The sequence below is a fragment of the Fukomys damarensis genome, unplaced genomic scaffold (assembly GCF_012274545.1).
Source record: "Fukomys damarensis isolate Sample0158 unplaced genomic scaffold, DMR_v1.0_HiC HiC_scaffold_30, whole genome shotgun sequence".
NCBI classification, from domain to species: Eukaryota; Metazoa; Chordata; class Mammalia; order Rodentia; family Bathyergidae; genus Fukomys; species Fukomys damarensis.
The window spans coordinates 2188695-2209189 of NW_022900942.1; positions in this window are offsets into that span (position 1 = coordinate 2188695).

The following is a 20495-nucleotide window of genomic DNA, read 5'->3' on the forward strand; positions in this document are numbered from 1 at the left end:
CTCCAGTGCATGTGGAATTGTGGGTGCTTTTCACGTGTCATTAAGTAACAGGTTGGAGAGAAAGAAGAACATAAGGGTGTCGAGATAGGAGTTAGAGCTGACTGATAGACTGATGATTAGGTTTCCCAGGATGGTGATCAGGCACAGGGGCAGCAACAGGCTGAAGATGAGGGGCTGCTGCTCTGAGTCATCTGTCAGTGCCTGGAGAAGAAATGTTCAAATACTTGTTGGTCATTAGCTTCCAATATTGATTATCTATTTTAGAAGTGGTGAAAAAACAGCAAATTATGAAAACAGTAATGGTTGTATAACATAGCAGTATATGACAAAAACCATCTCATGGACACCCAGCTCTTGGGATTTTACCTCTAACAAAGTGACAATTTCATTTTCTGTTGCTCAGCCAGCCTTAGTGTAGCATTTGTTTATGGCATTCCTAATTATTAAAGCTCTCACAATGTTCCCTACATTACACCACCAACAAACAAACAAATATATAAATATGGAAAATTAGTTTCTAAGTCATTGAGTAGGAGAAGGGAAAGATTTCTCCTTTGTAGGAAATAGGACTTGTTCCTGAGCACAGAATGAGACCATCACAATGACAACTGAGTGACTATTGCGCAAGTAGGAGACAAATGTTAAAAATGCAATCAGTGTTTAAAGTTTTTTGAAAAAATAATTAAGGCTAAAGATACAGTTATTAACTGACCTCAAAATCATCCTCTGTGCTTCAATGCACTGATCATTCTAGCCAATTTTCTGGAGAAGTTTAGAGAATACACTTCCATGTGTTTATGCTGTCGTGGTTGCCTGGATGTTCTGAGATGATTTCACTTTCATGGTTATTTCAACTTTGAGGAAAAGCAAAATTTCTTAGTGTCAGATCTTGTGAATAAGTTATATGAAGAATGAATACAATGTTTTAACGAGATTGTCTTCCTCCTGGATGGCACTGGTATAAATATTCTCTGAATTATTTCATTACACCTTGTGAAGACATTCATGAAAGGGGAATTTTAGAACTGCTTCCCATTGAATGACACTGGATTATGTTGTCATATCTCATAAAAACATTCATGAAGAAATATGGAGAGCATTGTAAAGGAACACAACACGAGCACAGCCATATTGACCTTTGATTCACCCGAGTAGTGAGGACGTGCTCTCGCCCATAGCAACGGCCTAGTTCAATGGGTGGTCTGACCTGTTGCCTAGCAAATGTAACGGTTTACTGGTGGTCTGATCTGTTTAACGGTTTCCTTCTGGAATGTGTGGGCGATACTCTCTTGCAGCCACACAGCTGCAGAGTATAAAAAGGAGAGGTTTGGTAATAAAGCAAGGACCATGAGAAGAAAAGTGCCTCCCGTCTCTCTGTCCTCGTCCTTTCAGGTTTAGGACCTGCTGGCAGGATCCTGATGTCGTGGCTCATGACAAAGAAAGAGCTTCAGGACATCTTCAAAAATGTTGAGATCATAAGGTTGAAGAGAGGGAAAATTCTTATGGAGAAATGGCTACAATGTGATTTTTATTAAAGTTAAATTTTATATTTTCAAATTTATAGTATCTTTTGTCACATTTTGAACATGAAATGTGTCAAAGTAGAGCCAAATGTCAGCATTGTCGTGGAGCACATTCTTCTCCTTAATTTATGTCCTCACTTTCTTTTTGTTCAAATTACAAATAGCAACTACACTCATTTATGAAGAATTGACAAGGAATTTCATATTCCCTCTTTTGCTTCAAGATTTATGACCTACCTGAGTATTGAAAATAGACTATGCAGCATCAACTGAAATGACAGACTGTGATTCAATGGGGCACTCATGGAGTAGGATCATCTTAGGAAGTAGGCTGTGTACGGTTGCAGACCAGGGCAGAGAAGCTCTGTGATGTTTTTGCTGGCTGTTTTCCATGGGCTGTTTATCCTTTCAGCATTTGACGTCCCAAGGGCCTCATTAGACCAGATAGTTCACTCTTCTTCTGATCCTTGGAGGACATATCATTAAACCCAAGACTCTCTGAGGTGAGGAGGTCAGAATGAGTGGTTACCTGACATAGAGGCCATGTGTACCCAGAAATGACTCCTGATCTTTTCTACCTATATCTATTTCAGGGACTTTGCAGGCAAAATACACATCACTCTGCTAACAAATTTCTGTGTTGGTTTTTAGTTATATATTAAGGGTCCTCTGTTTATTGGTATCTGAAAGCCAGGTTCCTATTTTGGATGTGAAAATGTGTGGTTATAAATAATGTAATTACAGCCGGGCGTGGTGGCACACACCTCTAATCCCAGAACTCAGGAGGTTGAGGCAGGAGGAATGTTGTGAGTTTGAGATCAGCCTGTGCTACATAGTGAGTTCCAGGTCAGTCTCAACTACATAGTGATACCCTGTCTCAAAAAACAAAACAAAACAAAACAATAAATAATTTAATTACAATATTAGCTAAATATTAGAAAAATACAACACACTCATCATTGAAGTTGTCTTAAATTTTGTTCATTGTAATTAGTACAATAGATTTGCATCTTCTTTTTATTGATTACTGCAGGTGAGCAAATATATGAGGAAGGCCCTGAGGACTTGACAAAAATCTATTTAACATTTCTTAAAATAGTTTCCTTTACAGAAGGGAGTTGAATTTGTTTCTTTGTTTCTAATTCAGACAGTGAATCAGTCACAAAATCTCAGAAGGTACAATTCTCAGATTTGACACTACATTCAGCAGACATGGTCAGATTTAAACCATTATTTCATAGTGTTACAGAAGAAATCAGTAAGTGACACACAGAGAGGCAGCAGAATGTATGTAAAATAATAAATTTACTTATCAATATGGGTCGATCGCACATAAGCCATGCCTGAATCTACAACGCACTGGGTTACCACTCCTTTTATAGGGTTTCACAGCCATGATTTCATTTGGATGGTTACATTTCATTCTCACAGTTCAAATCAAGGTCACAAAATAGTTAATCTTTTCAACCCAGATGTAACAGTTCTTTGCAGTTTGGGAGTTTATCTTTAAGATTGACCTGGTTAGATATTCTAACCCATAGGAAGGGGGGTGTTCAATGATTGCATAAGTTTATTGAATTGCTTTAAACTAGGTTTGCTGTTGTATATCCATTTTTGTTGGTCAATTAATATTACTTCAATTTCACAATAGCATTGCCTTGTCCTCTCTTTCCTCAAAGTCCTAATCTAATCCATTTTGAAAAATAGAAATAACAGATGTAGGGTATAAACAAGATAACAGTGTCTAAGCTGGGAACTCCTTTGCTGTGTATGAAATCCTTGGTCTGTGAGATTACTGAAACAACTAATGAGAAAATTAAGTATTAATTTAAAAATGTTTTTTTTAAACTTACTCTTCCAATATGGTATTGCCTGATCCCTCATCATCACCTGCCACAGTTACATGCTCTGACCTTCTCCTCTTTCTGTACACATCCACTGTGAAGCCCACTGACAAGTGATCTCCTCCTTCTTCTGTACCTGACTTGAATTCTTTTTCCTTAGGTGTCTTTTGAATCACTCACATATTTATTTTCAGTATCAGGAAGATGGAAAGCATGTTTAAACTCAAAGTAAAGTACATTTCGAGCTATATCTCACAACCTGTTGATACTGAAAAGCTCTTACAGGCTCAAGATATACTGAGAGTTGACCTATAAGAGAAAACACTGACAAAGAAAACCATATTATAACAAAGCATTTGAGCTCACATTTTAAACATCATAAAGTGCATGCAGAAAAGGAGACAGTCTTAAAGAATAAATTTGTAATCTAGGCTTTGCAGTACATTCCTACAAACTCAAGATTCTGGGAGCATGAGTCAGGAGCTCCTAAGTTTGAGAACAACACAGGCAATTTAGCAATCAAGTAAACCATTTCTCAAAATAAAGAAAATAGTTGTATTATATAGCTCAGTTTATAACTTTTTTGAGAATTTTAACCAAGGAATTGTCAACTTTGTTTATTTTTTCAAAAGGACAACTCTGCTTCACTGATTTTTTGGTATCATTCTCTTAATTTCCATTGCATTTATTTTTGTTCTGATCATTATAATTTCCTCTGTTGTATGGGCTTTTGTTTGTCTTGCTATTCTCTTCTGGAAGTGTGAGGTTCAGCATTAGGTTGTTTATTTGAGCTCACTCTGTTTTCCTAATGGGAGTATTCACTGCTATGAATTTTACTCTTAAGACTCTTTTAATTGTGTCCCATAAACCTGACATGTTGTACTGGCATTGTCATTTAATTGCAGAAACTGTCTAATTTCTTCTTTAATTTCCTGTGTGACTAATTCATTGTTCAAGAGTGTGTTGTTCAATTTTCTGTGTTTGTGAAGTTCTTGTGGTTTCTTTTGCTATTGATATCCACTTTCATCACACTATGATCTGATAATATACAAGGGGTAATTCACTTCCTCTATATTTACTTTAACACATAGTATGAGGAAGTATGTGGTCAGTTTTGGACAATGACCCATGTGCAGCTGAAAATAATGTGTATTTTGATTTTGTGGAATCAACAACTCTGTAAACATCTGCTAATTCCATTTTTTCAAAAGTTTGGTTGAATTCTATTTTTTCATTGTTGTTTTTGTCTAGTTATTTTATCTATTTGTAGAAGTGCGGTATTGAGGTCCCCCACTACTAATGTATTGGTGCTTATTGTATTTTTCATATTCATAGTTGATCTGTATGGTTGGGTGCCTTAGTATTGGTGCATATATATTTATGATTGTCATCTCTTCCTCTTGGATTGCTCCCTTTCAAAGGGTGTAGTGGCTTTCTTGGTCTCCTTAATTAGTGTTGGTTTGAAATTCCATTTCATCTGCAAATAGGACAGCTGCACCTTTTTTGTGTGAGGATTCGTTTGCAGGGAGTATTTTTTTCCACTGTAAATTTCAGTCTATGAGTTTGTTTTTGAAATAAGTGTGTTTCTGGCATGTAACATATTGTTGATCTTGCTTCTTGAAACATTCTGCCAGTGTATCCCTTTTCATGCTAAATGGAGAACATTAACATCAATTATTATATCTGATATGTATTGATTTACCCTTGTCATGACATTTTCTTGTTATTGGATTCTCCTACTTTGCATTTAATTTCTAGTACTTCAAGATGAATTCATTATTTTGGGCTTTGTGAAACTATGACCCTTATTGTGTTTTCCTAGGACATTGAGTAAAATTTTGGAGTACTGGTTTGTATTCATTAATTTCCTCTGGAGTTCTTTCTCATGAAAGTATCTTATTCCTTCATCAAATTTCAAAGAAAATTTTGCAAGGTACATCAATCTGGGTTGGAGGTTGTTTTCTTTTATCAGTTGTGCTGACTTGAGGGCTTTTGGTGAGAAGTGTGCTATAATGCTGTTGGGCTTTGGTTTATATGTGATTTGTTTCTTTTTTTCTAACTGCTTGTATTTTTTTCTCCTGTTGCATTTCTGGAATCTTGAGTTTTATATGCATATGTGTAGATTTTTTGATCATGTCTACTGGGAGTCTGATATGCCTCAATTGTCTGTATTTTAAATTAAGTAATCCATAAATTCTCCCGCTTGGCACATTTTCTGCCATTATTTCTGTGAAAAGTATTTTTATGTCATTTGAACTATTTCCTTTTTCTTCAGTGATTCCCTTCTGTCTTATTTTATTCTTCTTTGCATCATCTAGCAGTTGCTGAATTCATATCTCATCATCCCTTGCTATTTTTATGAAATCCTTTTTTCCTGGTCACTAATCACACTCATGTCTTCCACATTTAGTATTCTGTCCTCATATTGGGTCATTCTCCAGCATATAATTTCAATGGAGTTTTTAATCTCCTGAATATAAGTTTGCATCTGTTTTAGGGATTCCACTTCTTTCCTATGCTGGGAGTCTATCATGTTCCTCAGCTCCTCTATTTTTGAAATATTTTTCTGCTCTAAAGTTATTAATCATGTCTTTCACTATGGACGCAGTTTCTGTTGTTTTCTGAGAAATTATTTCTCAATTTACTTTTTCAGATCCTCTTTTGTTGCCAGTTCAGGGAATCCAAATGGCTCAATTTCAAATTCTTCCATCCCATTGTCCCTTAGTGTTGCCTTTGGTGATCGGGAAGTCTATTTTTGTTTCTTATGTGTCTCCTAATTTCAGCTGATTCAGTCTGCTGCAACTTTATTGCCATGACTGTGCTCTTCCAGTGTTCTTCAATTCTCAACAAGCCTCAGAGAGGCCTTCTCTCTGCTGCTCACCTCTGGGACAATTCCTGGGTTCAGAATGATTGCCTTCTCTATCCCAGTGCTAGGTTATTGTCTGGATGGGCTTCTAGTTTGGGCCTGAGTGCACTTAGAAAAGGTATCTGAGCAGACCTCTTGCTGGAACATGTCTGCCTGCCTGCATAGCCATGGTAAGACTGGGCCTTTGCCTGCATCCTGTGCATCCAAACTCCTGGCATGTAGGTGGGGCCCTTACTGGGGACTATACACCATGGCATGTTGTCTCGTTGAGCTTCTGCCTGTGGTCTGTGTGTATTTATCTACGGAATGTGAGCAGGTCTGTCCCTGCAGCCTGTGTACCTGTGCAACTTTTTTCCAGGTGAGTTTCTGGTTGGACCCTGCATACCCATAGTGCTGATGACCAGGCATGCTTCTGGCTGGGACCTGTGTGCACTTACTGATAGAATCTGGGCATGAAAGGTCTATTTTTGTTCTCAGTTTGGAGTGGTTTTAGTCTAGTCAGCTGGCTTCAAGGTGGAACCAAAATGGTAGAAGTACCTAGGCAGAGGAAAATTTTAGTGAATTCAAGGAGGAGATTGACAGAAAATCTGCCTTCGAGACTACAGTGACCCCACCTCTTCCCAGCAAAGCTGACTACCTCAGAGCATGTATGCCAGGCTGCCTCCATAATCCAATCACATTTCAAAAAACCCAGTTTTGAGCTAATGAAGCTTTGAGGGGGACATTGAGATATAAAATAGCAACTACTGTTGTCTTCCTTTTATTTTTGCTCATTTTTTAAAGAGATGGAGAGAGGGAAGGGAATGTAAAAAGAATTAAGACGTGTTGTTTTCATGTGCTAACTCTCCATGATGAATTTTATTATGTATAACAAACATGTAGTAATGAAAATATAAAATAAATTTATAAAAATAAGTAAAATAAAAATATTATAAAGAATGAAGTCATAGAAGTGTGGGTGGTAAATAATCTATAAATGCTCCTAAGTGTCAAGGCCATTTATTACAGTAAAGTTTTTTCTGGGATTGCTTCATTGGAGAAATTATAATTGTTTAAAGTAAGCTTTGTGACACTGAAATCAAATTAAAGAAAAAAATCTACTTTGAAGAAATAGGCTCATCTCACTCCATATTACTTGCATAGATGCGAAATTTAAAATGTATTATTCCATTCTGAACTTTTCTTTGTATCCCAAGGGAGCTGAATTACTTGGAGAATGAAAAGATAATAGACCAATTTACTTAATTAGGAACTCTGTGAATTCAAACCCTGAGATTCTATAAACTATAAGCTCACTCCTGTGCTCCTCCTCAGAAATTCTCTGATCTGAGCATTCATCAAGAAATAAATACACCTCCTACGGACAGATCATGGAGAAAAACCACTGCAAGGAATCATGTGTGCTATGGAGGCCAGGTGGTGTAAGAATGAGGACACAAGTGGCTATCAGGATTTCTGGGAAATTCATAATATTCCTTTAGCATGTGATGCTGAAGTCTCTGTATTTTGAATGAAATTTAGTTTCTATTATTGCCTGGCATTTGCACCTATTCTGCTTCCATTTCTCTTTCTGGATGCTAGAGACATTTCCCAGTAATTATTTTTTTGGAGAGCCCTCAACACTTATTTGCTCTTTATAAGTTGTGTCCTCCTGTTAGATTTCCTTCATTCAATTATTTATTCATATACTATTAAAAACCTATTGTGATGGGCTGGGGATTTAGCTCAGTGGTTCGGTGGCCTGCCTTGCAAGGGCAGGGATGCGAGTTCAATCCCCAGGACAAAAAAAAAAAAAAAAAGAAAACCTATTGTGAATGAGGAATTTTCTATTTATTTTGTTCAAGGTTGAGTTTTTTCTGTATTTTCCCAGGCAGATTCTACTTACTTAGAGCCTTTTTTCATTGCATGTTATTGAGATTATCATGTTATTATTCCATTCACAACAAAATATAAATAATATAATTTTTCTGATATTTAATAATCATTTTATGTACTTTTATCATATTCCTGATCCATTTACATATTGCCAAAATTATTGATTATTATAGTTTCAGAGATTGTTTTGGTGTTTTCATTAAATTAAAGCAAATATTCTAGTGTTCTCCTGTAATATTTCCTCTAGGCCCTGTTTGGAGAATAACCATCATATAATGAGGTAGCAAAAGTGTTTTGAATTTGTTTACTCACCATCTTCACACTGCATAGTAATTACATTAATGCCTGTGAAATTTAGTGAAGCTTGATTCTACATTGTAATTATGATTGGGATTTGTATTCATTAATATATTTAATGATAAATCACATTAACCATTATCCTTGTGTTAAGAAAGTTTCCTTCCATTACTATAATTCTTAATCCTCACTCATTATTTGTTACTCTTAAAATAGCTGTGGCTAGATTTTTCTAACTTTGGTACTTAGTTTTTTATTTGTGTTTAGGCTTATTATCAGCATGAGTATTTATTGTTGCATTGTAGCAAATATTTTTGTTTTGATATATATTAAGCATAGGTACTGATCCAGAACAAATGAAACAGATTCCCTCTATGTTCCTGTCAAGGCAAAGTTGATCAAAACAGCCTCACCCTCAGTGCGACAAATAACAGAATATTCTCCGTCCAATACATAACTCAGTGTCTGATAAGGAAATCACAATTTCTGTTCCCACAACATTGACTACTGTTCTTTCCTCTTCTCTTCTGATTGGCAATGACATATCCCATCTCTCTCTAATTAAAATTGCTGCCTTAAGGAAGACTCTCCTATTCATCATGACAGAATAAATATGCTCTGTGATGCTGTTTATCTTGAATTCATTAACATTCTCTAATCATTCATAATACTGACACTTTATGTCAGGCAGAATGTAAAACTTCATTGCAAATCTTTGCAATCATAATCTTCACAGATAGTTTTATTTTTATAATTTTGGTATATTTTTGTCAAATCTATCAATGCATACTTTGACCATTACAGATATTAGTGTAACACAATACATCCTGACTCCAGGGCATGGATGCATAAATACATTTTTTCTGACTTTTGTCATTTTCATAAGATAATTTTCTATACTTTTATCTATGTAATGCACATACAGATTTCTACTTGAGAGAATTTCCTGGAGATGTATTCTGTGAAAAAATAGTCACATTTTTATCACCTGTCATGAGAAAAGCAGTATGGCAGCCAAGAGAGGTGAGATGCCAGTTTTGTTTACAGTGATCAGAATCCCATTTGAATCAGCCCAATAGAGTGAGGGGGGATAGGTAAATGAGTGTTAACTGAAACGTTTTCATTGAGGAGCAAAAAACAGAAATTCATAATTTCTTGTTAAGGAATGGACCATTTTATTACATAAACTATAATACACTTACATGAAGGCATTCAATTTTGCCTCTGTCCTAATGTGAAGTGAACACTTGATGATCCTAGTATAGAGGTGACATATTTGCAGTTGAGTTTAATTTCTTTGCTAAATATCAAAAATGTTTTAATTTCCTGCATTATGTCCAGGAATTCTTACTGAATAGCCATTTTTTTACAAAACACATCTATAGTCTGTGTTTCTCCCAAATGAGACCTAAGTGTAAAACAATCATTCTTGAAAACTAGTGATCAAAAAGCAGAGCCTCAACCACCCTGCCTTATCAGCAGTAGGAAACAGCCAATGAGAAAGAAAATAGTGAGGTTTACTCTTCCTGACTCTGGGCATCACAATGAAAATGACCAGTGCTCATTTTCTGGTTAGTTCTTATCTTGTGGGAGACACTGCCCAGTTGTATATTAGGAGAGACATAACCAAAGAAATTATGATGAATAAGAGAAAATTAGTAATATATCAAGTTTTAATACAAATGCAAGAAGTTTTAATAAGTAATTATAATGTAACAAGTAGTTTTGAAAACTGTCATTTATTGAGACTATTACCTTGAATGAGTCAGTTTTCAATAAAGCAGTGTGTCAGTATTAGCTTAATTTTTAGAAAGAAAAAAATGAAGGCAACACAAGTGAGCTGCAGCATCAGTATAAAGGCTAACTCAGACAAAAAAGTTAATTAAAGATATTAAAATATTTTGTAGTCATTATGGTAGAGGTGTTAAAAATTATGGATATTATCAAGGAAGGTGCATAAAATCTCCAAATTTTGTAGAAAGATGACAGCAAACAAAAATGTGGAATGAATTCACAAATTTAAATGAGAAAATTGAAACTTGAAACATTATAAAGAAGAAGAAATTTCAGTGGCATTATAGGAAGTGTAAATGATTATATGAATTTATGAATGAAATGAGCCACAACTTGGCTGCAGGAACCACTGCCATTGGCTTAGTAGCAGGTGAATGTGGTCCATCCAGAGGTGATACTGTGAATGGTGACTGTCTGCCTTTCAGATTCTGTTCATTGAATGTTGCTATTTCTTCCTGTTCTGGAAGATAAACCAGTGACATTAGAGGAGAAAACCACATAAATGCATCACAATTTCGTCTGCTGGGCCTCACAGATGATCCTGAACTGCAGCCCTTTCTCTTTGGGCTGTTCCTGTCCATGTACCTGGTCATGGTACTTGGGAATCTGCTCATCATCCTAGGCAGGAGTTTTGACTCCCACCTCCATACCTCAATGTACTTCTTCCTCTCCAACCTTTCTTTGGGGACATCTATTTCACCTCCACCACCATCCCAAAGATGCTGTTGAACATCCAGGCACATGATAAAGGTATTACTTGCACAGAGTGCCTCATTCATTTTTTATGATTTTCATGGGGATGGATAATTTCCTAGTAACAGTAATGGCCTATGACCGCCATCTGTCATCCCCTGAAATATATGATCATCATGACTCCTTGGCTATGTTTCAGGCTGGTTCTGATGTCTTGGATAATAATTTTCTGTTTCTCCCTACTTCTTAATCTCCTGCTGATGTAACTGACCTTCTCTATAGGAACTGAATTCTCACATTTCTACTGTGACCTGGCTATGATTATTGAGGTGGCCACTTTAGATATCCTTGTCCATGTTAATATCATCATGATGTATGTGTCATATATCCTGTCAGGTGTGTGTCCCACCACTGGGATTCTCTTCTCTAATTCTCAGATTGTCTCCTCCTTACTGAGGATGTCCTCCTCTACAAGCAAGTATAGAGCATTTTCCACCTGTGGGTCTCACATCTGTGTGGTCTCCTTGTTCTATGGAACAGGACTTGGCGTTTACCTCAGTTCAGCTATTACTCATTCTTCCAGTGAAAGCTCTGTTGCCTCTATGATGTACATTGTGGTGACCCCATGCAGAGCCCCTTCATCTGCAGCCTGAGGAACAAGGATGTGAAGGGGGCCCTGGGAAGACTTCTCAGCAGAGCAGCCTCTCATCCTTGATCTTCCATTTACTTACCAACCAAGCTTTCATTGTGTGAATTTAGGAATTCTGTGTATTTTTATATATTGCATGTCAATTTTTTCTGGAGTATATTTTATGTTTAGTTTCTTGTATTTCCAAAGCAGCAATTATTCTATTGTTGAGTTTTTTATTTGCATTGGTTTCCCTTAAACAACTTCCTCAGTACTTATTTTTTTCTTTATACATGATCTATGAAGTTTCATATTTGGTAAATAATGGACATTTCTGAAACTTTTGACATGATAGAAACATTTACATCATGTGCAGACCCTGTATACTCAAAATATTGTATGAATACAAAAGTTCTTAAACTTATTTGCCTTTATTCATGTGTTTATTTTTTCTGGAAGACATTCAAGACTATCCTTCACTCTTTGTATGTATGAATATATCATCTTGAGGGCCTGGGATTCAGCTCAGGGGTTCTGCCACCTGCCTGGCAAGAGCAAGGTCCCCAGTTTGATCCCTGGCACAAATATATATCTTGAAATTCTTTCTATGAACTATTTCATAAATTTACCTAATTTCTGAACAGAAAAAGCTCACACCAGTATTGACCCTAATTGGAATCACACACAGAAGACATGCTCCTTTGTTTGCTGCCCTCCTATTTTCATAAAATCAATGATTATATTTTAAAAATAAAGCAGGTATCTACCTTTGAACTCAAGTTTACAAATTTTATTCATAACGATATAGTGCCTTGAGAATTCTGAAAAACTTTGTGACTCCCCCTTTTTCTCATCTTTCCTTATTGCCTTATATTGTTTTTCCTTCCTTCTCTTGTATCTTCATTTAATTTTTTTCTTACTTACCTTCCTTACTCCTTCTATCCTTCTCCTCCTCCTTCATTTGGACTCTTTTATTTGATAATGCTTTTCTGCTGCATTTCTTTTAATGGATGAATAATATTGTAATGCGTATACCCACAGGCTGTTTATCTATTTGTTAATTTCAAAACATGCAAGTGAGTTCAATTTTTTGAATACTATGAATAGTGTTGTGATAGATATGCATGCAAATTTATTCATTTGTTTATAGTCCTACAAATATATTTGTATTTGTTTCTCTTAAATATAATGGTGGTTCAGACAATGACAAACAGTATATGCTATGATTATCCTGAAACAATGATGGCAAATTTTTGAGAATTTTCATTGATACAAGCAGCCCACTGTGGCATCTATGCCACAGGTCCAGCACCACTATCCTAAAAGTTTGTTTTTCTCAGTGATGTCCTAGTCAAATTTGTTTGTGTAATCACACACTATGACATTCTCGCAATGACAAAGTGACATAACAAGTGTTTTTAACAACCTTCGCTAGTTTTTAATCATCAAATGATTATACTACTTTATAATTACTAATGTATGTGGAAATTCAACCGACTTCTGGATTATAAGGTCATTTTATGTTTAATATCTTCAAGAATAACAAAACAATTTTTACATTGAAATGTATAAAGTTTCTAACATCTTTGCAGTAATGCTTTTAATTTTCTATTTAATCAAAGTATATTTTTCTATAGGATGTGTAGCAGTCTGCTTTCCTGACACCCACACTCACAATTTAAGAGAAAACACATTTAGTTTGGCTCATTCTTTGGGAATTTCTGTCCATGTTTGCCTGACTTAAGGGAAGAGATATGGTGGAAGGGCATGTTGGAGCACAGCTGCTCTGTTCATGTCTCAAGGGATAAATGTCCAGAAGGGAGATAACACATATCTAGTACTCAAAGCCATGTCTCTGTGACCCCATCAGAGACATCCAGAAATGTGATCCTCCAATCCCTCTGAAGGCTCTTGATGCAATCAAGTTGATACAGATGTAAAGCAGTAACAAATTATGCTTTTCCATTGAGTTTATTCATGGTTAAACATTTTTCACAAGGGCTTGCTGAACATTTCATTGATTTATATGCAGAAATGTCATCAAATTTTTGCTCATTTTACAATAGTGTACTGTGTTATTTTTCTTCTGATGTATAAGATTTCTTTATAAATTTTAAATTCACGACCCTTGTCAGACATGTTTTCAAATATTTCCTCATGTGTGTTATTTTTCTATTTCAAGTACATTTATTGTTGTAAACCACACTAATCAACTAGTGATGTACATTAGACCTCTTAAAATTTTCCGCCTCTCTAGCTGAAACTTTAGATCTTTTAATCAAGATTTATCCAATTTCAATGACTCACAGGTGCTACTATCCACCATTTTCACTCTATTTTTATGAGATTCATTATTTTATATTCCATATGTGATCCCCTATATTGTTTATCTTTCAAAATGTGGCTCATTTCTCTTTATTTTTCCCTCATTGAGTTTATTGGTCAATTCTCTTAATAAAATGTTGCACATGATCACCAAGTTGTTCAAAATAATGTTTTCTCTTTTATCAATTAAGTTAATTGGTATGTTTTAGGTGTATGATTAATTGGGTATTTAGCTTTAAAATGATATCTGGTTCTTATTTTTTCCCCATTCCCCTTCCTTCCCTTCTACCCCTCCATATTTACAAAAACTTTGCTTCAGTTTCTCCTTATTATCATATTTATATTCCTTTCCTTTATACTACTCTTCCTACTTCCCCTTTGGGAATTGTGTTCCTATTTCCTATTATCTATGATATATTTTGATCCTTATTTAAACTTTCAGTTTCTCACACTAGAGAAAATATTCAATATTTGCACATATGTGATTTCTATTTACTTCACTTAAGAGCATGACCTCAATGGGCATCCATTTAGCTTAAAATTGCTGTAGTTTCTCATTCTTTTTGGGTGACCAAAACAGAAGTCCTATCTATACATTTATTGGTTGATGGACATTAGGATTGTTTTCAATTTTTAGCTATTGCAAAATGTGCAGCTATAAATATGTATCTGCATATAGCACTGTGGTATGATGATTTTAATTCTTTCAGGAAAATACCAAGAAGGAGAATAGCTTGGTCAAATGCAACCTCTCATTTTAGAATTTTGAGGAATTGCCACATTTTTCACAGAAGTTGTACCAGTATGCACCTCCACCAACAGTGGAAAAGGATGACTTTTATTTCACACACATCTTAGCTGGTATTTGTTACTTCTTCTTAAAAAAAGGCAAGTGATATGTCATTATGGCTTATTTTATATCACACTGCAGAGAGAAGGCCATATGGGCCAGAACTGCACATGGGTGCTCAGAACACATAACAAACTTCCTGAATATGAAACTGACACTCAAAAAAGTTTTAAAGAATATCTTAGTAAAAGTCAATGTGGGTCAAAAGCTAATGGAACCCAGCAGAATGAATCTTTCAGGCACGACATGAAATTTAGTGCAATGGGGGAGAACCCAAAAACAAGAAAATGCCATGATAAGGAAAAGTCAAAACAAATCAGTTATAACCATCAATGCCAATGTTCTCAATTCACTAATGGAAAGAACTAGACTGGTAGAATGCACCAAGAAGCAAGATCCATCCATATGCTGCATAAAAGAAACACACCACTTAATTTACACAGAAAGTCATAAACTTCATTCAAAGGATGGAAAACAATAACCCATGTTACACTAACCCAGAAAAAGCAGAAATAGCTATCCTATGTTCAGATAAAAAGGATTTCAAACCAACACTAATTAAGAGACACAAAGAAAGTCACTTCATCCTTGAAAGGGTACAATCCAAGAGGAAGAGATGACAATCGTAAATATATATGTATTAAATACTAATAAAAGAAACACAGATATGAAAAATTTTAAAAAACACTAATACAATGATAGTAGGGGACCTCAGTACCACGCTGTCACAAGTAGCTAGATCATCTTGACTGAACATAAACAAGAAAATACTAGAACTCAGCCTAACTCTTGATTAAATGGCCTTAACAGATGTTCAGAGAGAGAGTTCCACTCCACAACATAAGAAATTCACACTCTTTTCAGTTACACATGGGATGTTCTCCAAAATATACCCTATACTTGGTCATAGAACATGCTTAAGTAAGTGTAAAGTAATTGAAATTATTCACCATAATTTTATCACAGCATAGTGTGATGAAATTGGAGATCAAGAGCAAAATAAACAGAAAGAATTTAATTTGTATGGAAACTGAACAGAACAATTCTGAATAACCAATGGGTTACATGGAAAAATAAAGAAGAAGGGACCGAGGATTTAGCTCAGTGGTTCGGTAGCCTGCCTTGAAAGTGCAAGGAACGAGTTCAATCCCCAGTATCCAAAAAAAAAAAAAAAAAAAAAAAATCAGATGGATTCTAAATTAAATGACAATACTAGTACAACATATTGCAATCCATGTGACATGATGAAAGCAGTCTTACTAGGGAAAAACACAGCAGTGAACACTTACATTTGAGAAGTAGAGAGAGCTAAAATAAACAAATTGATGCTGAACATGACTTCTAGTAAAAAAAAAAGATCAGTAGAAAACCAAACCTCATGCAAGGGGGGAGAGGGGATTATAAACATCAGAAGAAAAACCAATGCAATGGAGACTAAGAGACAACATCAAAGAATCAATGAAGCAAAGAGTTCTTCAAAAGAATAAACAAAATTGACAAATTTATAGACAACCTTATCAACAGAAGGAAAGACACAATTCCCTGAGACACAAATGAAAGGGGTGGAATTAAAATGGACCCAGTAGAAATCCAGAGAAACATCAATGCCTACTTTTAGAATTTATATGCCAGTAAGAAGGAATACACATAACAAATAGATTCTTAGATATATAAGAATTTCCAGAGTTGAATAAAGAAGACCTAAAAATTCTAAACAGTGCCATGTCAATCAACAAAATTGAAAATATAATTGAAAATTTACCAACAAAGAAAGGCCCAGATCCTGATAACAAAGAAATGTCATTCTCATATGAAGAAAAACATTTTCAGTTTGCTCCAGTAACGCACTCAGTATAATTTTAATCACGAGATATCATCAGAGTTAATACTTTTCTCTATTTTGTTTTAGCATTAGGACATAGACACACCACATGCAGCTGTAGAAAAATACTAAAGCAATCTTTAATACACTTCAAAGGAGAAAGAAGTTAAATAAAACAAAAGGAGAGAGAGAGAGAGAGAGAGAGAGAAAACAGTGTCCTGTAACTCTCTGTTCAATTTTTTTTCTTCACAGGGCATCCCCAAGGTTCTACCTCCTCAGGGCAGGTAGCTATCTTCTGGATAGAGATTCAGAAAATAAAACTATACTGGACTATCTACCCTTTACCAGCATGTGATCTTATCTTCCCAGAAACTCTTGTGCTTATTCCCATAGGTTCTGTTAAAGAAGTAAAATCATGTTCAAAGAAAGAAACAATGCCAGCAAACAAAGATATTTAACCTATTGCTTTCTATTTTCTTGAAAGAGGAAAGTCAGTAAACAGTCAAATTAGGTCACTTTTTCCTGCAATAGACATCACTGCTATAGATGGGAGGTCAGAGATTCGGCCCTGGTCCCTAGAGTGGAAAAACCTCTGAAACATTTTCTATTGTCTATTTAGTCATCTGTTTAGGCAAACTTTACTAGTAGCAAGATGAAGCTATTCCTTTAAGTTCCGTTTAAAATCACTGGATATGTGAACTCACAGGTCTGCCTAGCAGCCGTAATTTACATTTTTGCAAAGGCACATTTACCAACTTCCTACAAGGATATGAAGGAAGATAAAGACTTAACGAAATAGTTCCACATTCTACTTAGCATGTAAAAACACAAATGCAAGTTATTTTACCTAGTGTAAAGCAAATAATTTGTTGCATGCTGCCTTATCCTGATTTCTGGTAGGAGGACTGGTCTGACTACAAGGGATTCATTCTCCAAAGAACTCCAAAAAAGTTGGAGAAAAATTTTAGGGGAGTTTTTGACTCATTAGCAGAGAGAAAACATCCAAATAATGTTCTAACCATTTAAACATCCATAATAGTGGAAGTTGTGAAGTCCTTAACCTGTCAGCAAAGGTATTTCTCTCCTCTACACATGTGATTGATGAAGACCATGCTGAGAGTGAGACAATATTAGAGGAAATTTTGCTCTATCAAAGATTTGTATATTTACCTGGAGATCTGTCTTATTATTAGAGATATCAATCCAAACCTCTATGTTGACCCTTAATGGAGGCTTAAGAAAGGGCTTTGTTGGATCATTTCAGATCACTCTGAGATGGAGGATATCTGATGATCACTTACAGAGTCTACCTTTCACTTCACTGCGGAAGCCAGATAGGGATGAGATATGGAGATTTTCTGATCACTACCCAGATAGGCTGTTGGGAGCTAGTTTCTTCAGAGGGACCTTTGAGTATCTGCTGGAGATTTTTCCTGGCTTTCACCTCTCAATTCTCACCTCAGGTTCCACTAGTTCCAGGCAATCAGGGATTGGTCTCCAAAATGAACCCAGTTACCTATCTGGTCAATGTTCCATCTGCCATTGGCTTCAGTGGGAGTGGGGATTTACCAGATGGTAACTGAAGAAACCTCTCCTTTTCTTTGAGAGTGGCAGCTGCCCTAAAGGCAATTACTAGTTTGTAGAGTAACCGCCATTTGTTTAAGATTCTATAAGGAACCGATAGAAGCCTGAAGTCTCTTCACCTGAGATGACTTTATAACAGACCTCTCAGACAGCATTTTTAGGCAACTAATTCCCCAAGCAACATAGGCAAAAAGGAATATAATTTAATTTTAAGAAAGGAAATGCATCATAAGAGGTAAGCAATTCTCAAAATAACTTAAAACATGCAAATGAAAATTAAGACACTTTTGAAACAAAAACCAAAACAAAGGCCAGAATTAATGAAATGGAAACAAGAATCCATGAAACAAATGGCCAGAGCCTATAAAACAAAAACTTACAATCTACAAACTAAAAGAGCTAGATCCTGTGAAATAAAACTCTTATCTCCGACCAATAAACTTGGTGGAAGATTTCAAAAAAAGATTTAAGGGGGACAGATAAAAATCCCAAACTTTCTTGATATCTGAAGTGAGAGTTTGTTTTTTCTAAAATCAAAGAATGAATTCTAGAAATAACAGACGTTAAGATTAGGAGAATCTATTTAGAGAAATATAACTTCTGCCTAAGAGAGACAGCATGGGTAGCATGAAGGGGATTACACCATCAATATTTTTGCCTGTATATTTTCAGATGAACACATTACCTGAATCAACTTGAAAGCAATTTCAATACAATATTTCCATATCTATTTCTGATGTGCTTTTCTTAAATAAGGATTTAAAAACATTGCTTTGCTATATCCTGGCATTTAGAAATTGTGCAATAATATTATTTTCATCAAAATATCACACATTTTGAAAATGTAAACACTTAATAACATTTCCTTCATAATTAAAGTTTTGTAAATTAGAAACTGGATAAAAAAGATGTGGTTTTTCTACAAAATGGAATACTACTCAGCCATAAAGAATGAGAAATTAGAGTCATTCATAGGAAATGGATACATTTTGAGGATATACTCCTAAGTGAAATAAATAAGTCACATATGTGTAAATACTGAATAGATTCTCTAGTGTGAAAAACTATAATAGTACACAAGATCCTAATGAGATAATTAACATGTGAAAAAGGAAGAAACGGGCTAAAAGTGTAGGGAAAGTGGGAAGGGTAGAGGAAAGGGAATAAGGGAATAGAAAAAAACATGAGAAAATGAAAAAAAGGAAATAAATTGGTTGTAAATCCGGAGGGGAGGAGAGGCTGAAGGGATGGCATGGACAAGGGGGAAAAAAATGAGAACCAGGACTTCTCATGTAAAGTTACAAGATCCCAGTAATGAATGTAACTGTACTGTATACCTAGAGTGCACCAATAAACTCAATAAAAAGAAAAAACATTTTTTACTTGAGTTATTTTCTATAAAATTTCAGTTATTGTTATTTCATAAGTGTCTTTATGACATGTGGTCCAATAATGACGAATACTGATGATGGTTGCCATAGAAATGAAAGGTAGGCTCATAAACACATTGTGGTCCATCTTCATTCACCTCATTCACATGATCTGAAGGAGTGCACATTCTGGATCCTCCCCAAAGTAAAAATTACCAGGAAGAGGCCCAACTCCCATGCAGGAACAACATCATTATTTACTTAAAGCTGCTGAGTTCTGTGTCAATGTGAACTCCCTCCCATCATCCCACACACATACTGAATTTCAAACAGAAGGGTCCCCTTCTTCTGCTAAGCCCTAAATATCACTCAATTCATAGGATAGATAGAGATTCATTGTATGTCACAGACATAGAATTTGGTTCAGGTCAAAAGCCAGAGAGCAGCAATGTGGTCAGAAGGTTTGGCACAGCATACTCACTCACAGTGCTGGAAAAACCAAATACATAAGCCATTGCAGGGATTTGCAGGGGGAGTATAACAGAGATCAAGGAAGCCCCTCTAGAGAAGAAGAATGGGTGCTAGACTGCAGTCTCATTAGTCCAGCAACACCCCAGAGGTTTTTCACTTACTAGTAGTCAAGAGAACCAGTACTTGGAGGGCAACCATGTCCATCACTGGTGGACACACACAACCTCCTATTCCTAACCACAGAGGTCAGGTGCTCAGCACCCTACAAGAGCTGCTACATGGGTTCTCTCACATTGGTCAAATTTTGAATACTGTTTAACTGGGACTGAAATGATTTTATGTGGGTTTTTCTTGTAGGTGGCTTTTTTTCTGCTATCATCTGAAATTTGTTTTTGAAATAATTGAGGGGATGTTCTATGCTAGAAAGACCATAAGAATCCAAGTGAAGGCTCCTAAAGATATGCACTAGTTTTTCCATTCTCAAAGGTTGTTGCATAAGTTTAACTAAATTAGTTGTTAGTTTTATAATAATCAATTGGTATCAATTTTCCTG